Consider the following 7,109-nt stretch of genomic DNA (forward strand, 5'->3'; position numbering starts at 1 on the left):
ATGCCTCAAGATCAAATTCAAACGATCTCAACATCGATGCTCCAAGTGGAATCAACGGCCAAGATCACCCTTACCCCCTCCGATCTTGAGGTCCTCTTTCTTGAATACTTCCAAATGGGGCTCCTCTTCCCCCACACCACCTCCCCCACCATCATCCACCACCTCAAAACCTCCCTCCACCGCACCCACCGCTTCTTCCCCACCCTCGTCGGCCGCCTCAACACCACCAAATCCTACTCCAGCGACGTCACCTGCTTCTTCCTTGACTGCGGCCACGCTGAGGGTGGAGTCCTGTTTGTCCATGCAGACGCCTCAGCCCTCACCATGGCCGACGTAAATGAGTCTGGCGCCAGCCTAGCCCCCGCTTTGTTCCCCCTCCCCGGGATCCGCAACAAGGACGGCGCGTCACAACCGCTGCTTGTTGTCCAGGTGACGGATCTCGGGGATGGATTATTCGTCGGCTTCACCCTCAACCACCTCCTCTGCGACGACACCGCCTTCTGGTACTTCGTCAACTCCTGGGCCGAGATCTCCCGCGAATTCAATCTCGACGCCCCCCATCCTCAGCCGCGATCAGGTGAATCTGGATCTCGTGGGCGAAAGAGATATTTTCATCCGCGACCAGCACCTGATCACGGCTGATAAAAACAATTCCGATGCTGATGCTGATGTGTCTGCTGATGCATCAGCGGCGGAATTGAGTGAGAGAGTGTTTTGTCTCACTAATGGAAAAGGGGCAAAACTGAAAGCGATTGTCAACAGAAACAACGACGAAAATATTTCGTCGCTGCAAGCTGTTATAGCCCATTTGTGGCGATCCATGATACGGTGCCCACTGGCGGATCTAGGGGGGACAGGAGGGGGCGGTCGCCCCCTCCGTGCGACTAATTTCCTCTTATCCGGATGTAAAATTACCATGTCCACCCCCTCCGTTTGCCCCGACGTCGCCCCAAAAATTAAAAAAAATGCATTTTCGCCCTTAACGAACCTACTAATATATATTTCGCCCCCTTCGTTTATGAATCCTGGATCCACCGCTGACGGTGCCGTTCGGCGGGGCCCGACGAGGAGACGACGTTTGAGTTTCCAATGGGGACGAGGCGGAGGATGAGCCCGCCCCTCCCCGACGAGTACTTCGGGAACGCGATTATCCCGGGGTTTGTAACCCTGGACGCTGGGGAAGTGTCCGGGCGTGGGCTGGGCTGGACTGCGTTGCAGATTGAAAGCATTCATATGAATTCAAGAAGAGGAAAGTAAAGCAGAAACATGCCATGAATAACAATTGGGAGAAGATAGTATTTCATTCGTAGTGTGTTTAAATGTTACAAAGTTCCAACATATATATAGTCTACCTCAGAACAATCTAGAACTACTCCTAATATTTGTACTACATCATAATCTCCCATTAATTAAAACTAAACATAACAGAATTTACCATACTACCTTCTTCGAGGTCCCATTGATCACCACGTCTCTCCAAGTACGTGAGTGGTCCCCTGACTTGGCTGTTGAATCTGACTTGTTGTTGAATCTGCAACAGGCTTTGGTTTGAGTTGTGATTGTGTGCAATCACCATCAGACTTCTCTCGTGCACTCACTTCTTCAATGCGACGTGTAGAGTTTGCTTGACTATCACTTGGCTTCTCACAAGGTTCTCCAACACACCCCCTCAATCTGAGCGAGGCTAGAGACACTAGACCAAGTCTAGTTCGCAGCTTAACGAAGGATTGCTGACTAAGAGGCTTGGTAAAGATATCTGCAATTTTATAAGTAGTGGGAACATGTCTGAGCTCTATCTCCTTTCCCAACACTTTGTCTCTAACAAAGTGTATGTCAAGTTCTATGTGTTTGGTCCTAGCATGTAGAACAGGATTTGAAGCTAAAGCTATTGCACTCATATTGTCCACCCAAATGAATGGACCTGATTTCTTCTTGATCTTCAACTCCCCAAGTAAAGAGTTTAACCATGCTACCTCTGAAGCAGCTTGAGCCAAGCTTCTATACTCAGCCTCTGTGCTTGACCTTGCAACCACTCCTTGCTTCTTCACACACCAAGAAATTAAGTTCCTTCCATAGTATGTACAGAGATCTGTAGTCGACCTTCTATCGTCTAAATCAGCAGCCCAATCAGAATCTGAAAAAGCTGAAATGTCTCCGTTCGATTTGTGAACTTGAATTCCAAAGTCCAAAGTTCCTGAAAGATATCTCAGTATCCTTTTAACAGCCTTCCAGTGGGTGTCCAACGGTGAAGACATGTACTGGTTGACTTTGTTCACGGAAAAATTTATGTCAGGCCGAGTGATAGTCGCATATTGCAATGCCCCAACAACACTTCTATACAACTTGGGATCAGAAACGGGTTCACCAACATTTTTACTCAACTCACAGCTAGAAACCATGGGAGTTGGGCAGCCTTTTGCTCCTGTCATGTTTGCTTTCTTTAGAAGATCTTTGATGTAGTTCGATTGACACAGATGTAGTCCATTGTCAGCAGTTTTAATCACTTCCACTCCCAAGAACAAGCTCACCTCCCCAAGATCTTTTAAAGAAAAATGGAAATTCAATTGAGAAATGATATCCTGGATTGCAGTGGAGGAATTACCCGTGATAAGCATATCATCTACATATATCAGTAGATATATGACTCCATCTCCCCTCTGTCTGGAAAACATAGAAGCATCTGCACGTGATTGAGAAAATCCAAGAGAAAGAAGCACCGAATAGACAGTGAAGAACCAAGCTCTGGAAGCCTGTTTAAGGCCATAGATGGCTTTGTTCAGTTTACAAACCAGGTGAGGACCTCCTTGCTCAAATCCCAAAGGTCGTTTCATGTAGATATCTTCTTCTAGTTGACCATTCAAAAATGCATTGTTCACATCCAAGTGAGTGACTGTCCAACCATTAGATACTGCCAGACTCAGAATTACCCTGATGGTTGTAGGTTTGACAACCGAGCTAAAAGTTTCATTAAAATAAAAACCCGGTTGTTGTGAGAATCCTTGAGCTACCAGCCTTGCTTTATGTCGAGCAATGGCACCAGAAATGTGAAACTTCAGTTTAAAAATCCAAGTGCAGCCTATGAGGTTTTTTCCAGGTGGAAGAGTAGTTAAAATCCATGTTCGATTTTTGAGAAGGGCGATGAATTCAGCAAACATGGCTGCTCTCCAAATAGGAATGAGCAAAGCTTCAAGAGCTGACTTTGGTAGCAAATATGGTGAAATGGTCAGAGAGAAGATTTTGGGCTTGAAGACACCAACCTTTGATCTTGTGGTCATGTGATGAGTGGATTGAGAGGTCTGAGCAGGTGGAAGTATTTGAGGAGGCTGATCAGCAGAGTGAGATGAAGGTGGTGCAAAGTGAGATTGAGAAGTAGAGAGTGAGGTGCTAGCTGAAGCTGAAGTGTGTTGAGATGAAGCTGATGGTTGATTAGATGAAGTATTTGGTGTGAAAGGTGATGAAGGAGTGTGAGTATCTTGAGGGGAAGGAGCTGGAGGTGGAGGTGGAGTATGTGAGATAAGGACATGATGGAATTGAGCTGGAGAAGAGAAAGATGGTTGTTTATTTTGAGCATAACGGACTAACTGATGAGGAAAGATTATTTCATCAAATATGATATCCCTAGTGACAATGACTTTACCATCAGGGAGAAGGGCTTTATAGCCTTTGTGAGATGTACTATATCCAAGAAAGGTGGCTTTGACTGATCTAAATTGCAACTTATGCTTATTATAGGGCCTAGTCAAAGGGTAACAGAGACACCCAAAAACTCTAAGAGAATTGTAGTCTAGCTTCTCTGTGTACAATTTCTCATAAGGAGACAGATTATTTAGGGTTTTTGAAGGCATGCGGTTTATAAGGTGAACTGCAGTCACAAAGGCATCATCCCAGAACCTATGAGGTAGAAACGACTGTGCTAAAAGAGTTAAACCAGAGTCAACGATGTGCCTATGTTTTCTTTCGGCAAGGCCATTTTGTTGTGGAGTATAAGGACATGACACTCTATGGGCTATACCATTCTCCTTCAGAAAGGAAGTCAGACCTTGAAACTCACCTCCCCAATCAGACTGTAGAGTTTTAATTTTGGAATTGAAAAGGTTCTCAGTCAAAGCTTTAAATTTCTTAAAGACAATACAGACATCACTCTTGTGCTTTTAAAGGTATATCCATGTGAATCTTGAAAAGTGATCAACAAAAGACACATAATACAAGAAACCATTTCTGGACATGATTGGTGAAGGTCCCCATAAATCATTGTGAATTAGCTCAAGTGGTGAATTGTATACTGCATTGGAAAGAGAATAAGGGAGTTTATGGGCTTTAGAAACGCAACAAGAATGACACAGAGAAGGAATTTTCATTGAAGTGAAAGGAATTTTACAACTGTTCAATGCATTCTTAACAACATCTAGAGTAGGTAGTCCAAGTCTACTATGCCACAAGGCTATATTTAGACTAGAACTATTTTCTGAACTACTGCTAGATTTAGAGTTGTCTATGCAGATGGAGTGAACAACTGGATTTTCTTGGCTGGAAGGAGGTTTGGAGTTGCACTGTTGCAGCTTCTCTTGATTGAGGAATGATCTAGAAGAAAATGATACAATCCTTTCTCAAGTATTCCCTTGAGCACGATTTCCCTGGTTCCCAGATCCTTAACAAAACAAAAGTTAGGATTAAACTCAAAAAACACCGAATTATCTTTGGCAAATTGTGAGACACTAAGAAGATTCTTGGTAATGTTAGGAACATGCAAAAGATTTTTGAGATGGAGTTTCCTAGAAAAGCTAGTTGAGTGAGAATTAAAAGAAGTTTCACCAATATTTGCAATTGAGACAGCAGCTCCATTACCAAGTAGTAAGTTTTTACCTCCATTATATTCTGAGCTGATATTGAGGTTGCTCAGATCATTTGATACATGATGAGTGGCACCTGAATCCGGATACCAGCAGCTTGTTGATGCACTCGAATCATAGTTGAACTCAGATTGATTTCCAACAGAGAATAAGCCCGATGGAGACCTTGGCACTGACTGCACAAGATGAGCTGAAGGATTAAAGTAGCTCTGGTGTTGTTGAGGAGGTGGTGCATTGCCTCTGAACTGGACCTGTGGTGGTGTGTAATTTTGTTCAAATCTGTGCCAACACTTGGCAGCAGAATGGCCCGGCTTTTCACACAATTGACAAATAATTTTGCTTACACCTCTTCCAAAACCTCTGCCTCGTCCACCTCTTTGGTTTCTGGAACCTCCTCTGCCCCCTTTAGAATCAAACTTGTTATAAGGAGGACCATCTCTTTTCTGTCCTGACTGTTGGACCAAGTTTAAAACTGGTTGGGAGCCTTCAGTGTTGGTTGAGTGAGCCCTACTTGTCTCCATTCTAGACTCAAAACTTAGCAGAAAAGAACTGACATCCCCAATACTCCATGGATCTGTTCTTGAAGTAACAGCACATACTGCAGGGTCATATTCTTGACCCAATCCTCCCAAGATGTACAAGACCTGTTCTCTATCAGATATTCTGCAACCAACTGAGCCAAGCAAATCAAAATATGTTCTCATCTTACTCAAAAATTCACTCATTGTGAGAGCATCTTTCTTCAGATTTTGCAATTGTTGTCTGAACTGCATAACTTTGGCAGTTGAGCAGCTGGCAAAGTTGGTCTCTAAAGCCCTCCATATATCTCTAGAAGATCTGAGCCCTACAACAAGAGTAAGAGCTCCTTCAGAAAGTGAGGAAAGAAGCCATCCTGCTACTCTCCTATCTTGTCTTTGCCAAGCTACAAAAGCTGGATTCATCACCATGGACCCTTCGCCTGGATCTGGAACCATCTGAGGTGGGGGGTTTATTTCTCCAGTGAGAAAACCCTCTAGGCCATAGCCGTACACAACAACATCTACTCGTTGCTGCCACATGAGAAAATTTCCATCCGTTAACTTCACAGAGATAGGGGGTAATTGTGAAAATATGGGTAATGCTGCAAATTGAGGAATGGCATTGGCATGTGAATCACTTGATTCTGCCATTTTATGTAATAAAAACAAAGAAAGTTAGATAGGCTAGACTGAGTAGGAGAGACAGGATCAAAAGGATCCTGCTCTGATACCATGAAAGCATTCATATGAATTCAAGAAGAGATAAGTAAAGCAGAAACATGCCATGAATAGCAATTGGGAGAAGATAGTATTTCATTCGTAGTATGTTTAAATGTTACAAAGTTCCAACATATATATAGTCTACTCCTAATCTTTGTACTACATCATAATATCCCATTAATTAAAACTAAGCATAACAAAATCTGCTATACTACCTTCTTCGAGGTCCCATTGATCACCACGTCTCTCCAAGTACGTGAGTGGTCCCCTGACTTGGCTGTTGAATCTGACTTGGTTGTTGAATCTGCAACAGACTTTGGTTTGAGTTGTGATTGTGTGCAATCACCATCAGACTTCTCTCGTGCACTCACTTCTTCAATGCGACGTGTAGAGTTTGCTTGACTATCACTTGGCTTCTCACAAGGTTCTCCAACACAGATTAACAGAATGGTGAATTCGACGGGGCCGGAAAAGGTGAAGGAGTTCTTCAGCAGTTGGGCGAAGGAGCCTAAGTTTGTTTAGTTTGATGCTATCCCAACTAATCATTTCATCCTTATAAACTCTCCGAGCTTTGACGTGTATGGGAACGACTTCGGGTGGGGTCCGCCTGTGGCAGCCAGGAGCGGAAGGGGGAGCAGTTTTGACGGGAGGGTAACGGTTTTCACGGGGCTGGATTGGAGTTTGGAGGTTGAAGTGTGTTTGTTGAAGGAGACTTTGTGTGCCATGGCAAATGATGTTGAGTTCATGAAGTTTGTTACTACTATTGAAAACTGATTAATTAATCACACCTTAACAAGTAGTAGTATAGTACTAGTACTATTATTTTTGTTGGGTGTAATATTGATAAATTTAAGTCAATTTTATAAATTATGATAAGACCATATTAGATTATATTTATATGTGTAACATCTATAACCCGAAATTTAAATATTAGCATTGGAAAATATTTTAATTTTCTCGAATAATATTTAAGAGTTTATTTGACTAAATTATATGAAGTTAATATAACTATACATAGTAT

At 43.0% G+C, this 7,109-nt stretch overlaps 1 pseudogene; it reads left to right on the forward strand.

The window, feature by feature from the left end:
- On the forward strand, window positions 1-6,862 carry LOC125220784 (uncharacterized; annotated as a pseudogene).
- Window positions 6,863-7,109: the final 247 nt, after the last annotated feature.

Source organism: Salvia hispanica, chromosome 1 (assembly GCF_029641045.1).
Source record: "Salvia hispanica isolate PSC_SH4W2 chromosome 1, Shi_PSC_v1, whole genome shotgun sequence".
Taxonomy (NCBI): Eukaryota; Viridiplantae; Streptophyta; class Magnoliopsida; order Lamiales; family Lamiaceae; genus Salvia; species Salvia hispanica.